This window comes from Colobus angolensis, unplaced genomic scaffold (genome assembly GCF_000951035.1).
Source record: "Colobus angolensis palliatus isolate OR3802 unplaced genomic scaffold, Cang.pa_1.0 Scaffold2, whole genome shotgun sequence".
NCBI lineage: Eukaryota > Metazoa > Chordata > Mammalia > Primates > Cercopithecidae > Colobus > Colobus angolensis.
The window spans coordinates 12,142,995-12,146,268 of record NW_012115154.1 but is presented as its reverse complement, the minus strand read 5'-3'; the positions used below and the strand labels follow the sequence as shown (position 1 = coordinate 12,146,268).

The window sequence follows — 3,274 nt, the reverse complement described above, 5'->3', positions numbered from 1 at the left end:
TATGGTGTTAGGTTCCATTCCTCAGGCAGCTCCTGCTCCCAAATGGCAGGTACTTTCTGCTCTCTGACCCTGGAAAATCACCTTTGTTTAAAGCCCTTTCTTCTATTAGAGCAACACCAAAATACTCTCAGGAGTTAATTTAGAACAATAGTGGTACTTTACCATGAGGAGTGAGGTTGATGGCTGGAGTGCAGTGGCATGATCTCCGCTGACTGCAACCTCCGCCTCCCGGGCTCAAGCAATTCTCCTGCCTCAGCCTCCCAAGTAGCTGGGATTACAGGCCTGCGCCACCATGGCCCAGCTAATTTTTGTATTTTTAGGAGACGGGATTTCACCATATTGGCCAGGCTGGTCTCAAACTCCTGACCTCAGGTGATCCACCTGCCTCGGCCTGAGCCCCGCACCCGGCCCTGAGTCAGCTTTTAACGTGGAACTTTACTGACCCACTTTTTTGATGTCCATCTCCCACTTCAACTCCCAAAGGTCTGTTGTTCCCTGATATGAAGCCTAAGAACTCAATGTACTTCACCACACGCTGGATTTCTAACCTGAATTATTCCAAATTCTGGCAAGTCTTATCCACACTTTCTTTTCTGTGTAAGTTTCTCCTTGCTGTTTGTTTCTGAAACCTGAATGTATTTGGTCCTCTGCCAATCAGATTTCCACTAGTCCTCCAAAGAGTCAGTTATTAACTCACAAATTCGACAGATATTTTTGGACGTTCACTGTATCCTTATTTATTTAGCATATATTTAGTTATTTATTAGGAAACTAAAGCCTATTCTATGTCAGAAATGAAAACAGGCCATGAGGACCCAATGGTGGGCAAAATGCAGACAGACTACTCTTTTTTCCCTCATTCTAGCATAGTCATCACTTTCCTAGGAAAGACGTTCCTAACTTCCAGACTCCACCAAATCCTCCTCCTAACCACACCCTTCCACCTTGATTTTCACCTTCTGACCTCTCTTGCGTAGAAATTCGAGCACCAGCCACTCTATAGCTTTAGCTTAATTTCTCCAGCCATGCAAGGACGAATCTGTGTTAGTGATGCCACAGGCACGTTTCCTTCCCAGCAAGAATATCACTTACTGGGCAGCATTTCTGTGGATACTACTAGAGAAAAATGTCCTCCTAGTTGAGCACCCGCCCCATGGCCAAGGGCATTCACCTGGCTCGAAGTGCATGGCCCGCCGCTGACCACTAGGGGGCAGCCCTCCACGCAGAGGCTCGAGCGACGGGGGCGACGCAGCGGCCACCGGCTCTGCTGAGCCCACCCCAGAATCAGAAGGAAGGGAGCCTGATTCCACGCGGGGCCTCCCCCGTGGCATACGTTGTTGTTAGGCAACTATTCGCCCAGAATATGGTTTATTGGAGACTTAGGGTTTGCTTTTCTTATCAAGTGCGACAGCAACCTGGCTGGGTCCCCTCTCGCATTCAAGAACCCGCAGAGACTCTGGGGGAGCCGGTTTGAGGCCCCACGCAGCCCTAAGCATCCCTCCGAGAAGGCGGGGTTGCTCACCTGGTAGGTGCCCCGAGAGCCCGCAGCACGGCCATTGGTGGAGTCCACCGATGGAACGGGAGACCAAGGGCGTGGCTCAGGGCGCGGTAACCACTCCCCGGGCCCGCCTCAGGGACGGCTCCGCCTCACCCCAGCTTGTGCCCCGCCTCCGGGACAACCCCGTTTCCGAGACCTCCCAACCTCCGGGACAGCTCCGCCCCCAGAACAGCCTCGCCTGGAGGACTGGCCCGCCTACAGTACAACCCGCCTCCGGGACAGCAGGGCTGCACCTCCGAGCAGCTCCGTGCCCAGGGACGGCCCCGCCTCCGAGACGGCCCTGCCTCCAGCACGGCTCCCCACCTCCGAGACCGCCCTGCCTCCGGGACCGCCCCGCCCTGCCTCCGACACGTCCCCTGCGCGCCACTGCAGAGCCAGTCCCTCAGTCCCCAGGGATCCTCAGTCCCCAGCACTGCTCAGGGGTGAGTTTTCCAATCCGAGCGGGTCCTGGGTGGGGGCGGTGGCTGAGCACCTAGGGCACTGGGAGTCGCCGCAAAGTGCTAGAGGCCAAGGCCATTCCCGGCATCAGGGGGTGTCCCTCCCTTCTTAGGTCCAGGTCTGGTTTCATTTCGTTTTGTTAGTCTGGTGTTATTTGCAATTTGTCTCAAAACACATTTCTCCCTCCTATTTGAACTTGTAAATTATGAATTTGACAAAGATGTGCATGGTGTGTGCGTGCACGAGGACACAAGTCCTTGCGGAATGCTGGGTCAGCTTTCCGGGACATATTACTCATCTGAGGTTTTTTTGTCTGTTTTTGTTTATCCTGTCTAACTGGTTCTGCCTCAGAAGTGAAAGACGTCGCTTGTCTTTTGGAAAGTAGCTAGCACGATCTTGAGCTCAGGCTTCCGGCTCTCTCTCTCCGCTGCTTTTTTTTCCACTGGTAACTTCTAAGGCTGAGATCATGTACCCGCATTCTCAGCGCTCTGCCGAGTACTGGCTCTCTTTTGTGAATTTCTTTCCCGCGAGCATTATTAAGAAAAAGGTGGTGGATAGGAAGGGAAGAGGGGAAGAGATGGAATTCTACAAATGCAGGGCATGCTCTGCCAACCTTTCTGAGCTTGGAGAGATTTAGTGGAAGAAAGTAGCAGGGAAAACGTCCGTCCAGTAATCACTGGCATGCCAGACCCTGGAGAAGTCAGGTTGAGGCGCTCTGCAAGTTTCACCTTAGAGAGAGTGGACGAAATGTAGCGGTTCTTGTTAGAGTTCTTGTAGAGGACGACTGTGGGTGAGAATACATCCCGGGGACTAAAACCAGATTGGTTTAGTCTAGAATGATTGCCAACTAAAGGGACTGATGTTTGAGAGCGATGGTGAGAGATTAACAAATGAGGTGGTTGACTGCATATGGGAACAGGAGGAAGAGAGGAAGGAGGCACGTGTGGCTCAAGAGCTTGGTGTGTGTTTTAGTTTAGATTCTCCCCTAAAGCAAAGCCTTATGCAAGGGCTTACCTGCAGGTGATTTTTTTGCGGTAAGGGAGACCAAAAAGCCCAAATGAGGAAGTGGAGAGAATGAGACAAGGAAAAAGGGAAAGCCGGGAGGGGCATGTGGCTGAGGGTCTTCCACGTGGCGCTCCGTTCCTTTGGGTGCCTTCCGAGGATCTCTGTGATGGGCGCCTCTGGAAAGCCATGGGGTACTTTTCTTTTCTTTCTTTTTTTTTTTTTGAGATGGAGTCTCGCTCTGTCGTCCAGGCTGGAGTGCAGTGGCCGGATCTC

The 3,274-nt window shown here is 52.4% G+C and overlaps 1 protein-coding gene across 3 annotated transcripts in view; it reads left to right on the top strand.

Moving 5' to 3' along the window:
- The first annotated feature begins 1,904 nt into the window (after window positions 1-1,904).
- TCAF2 (TRPM8 channel-associated factor 2) overlaps window positions 1,905-3,274 on the top strand; it is a 27,436-nt gene continuing 26,066 nt past the window's right edge. For 2 of the 3 annotated variants that reach the window (XM_011941390.1, XM_011941392.1), the window contains exon 1: window positions 1,905-1,980. The gene's annotated coding sequence lies outside the window, so the exon portion shown is untranslated. Of the gene's footprint in view, window positions 1,981-2,405; window positions 2,465-3,274 lie in introns of those variants that run through there. The other variant, XM_011941391.1, reaches the window with a different exon arrangement.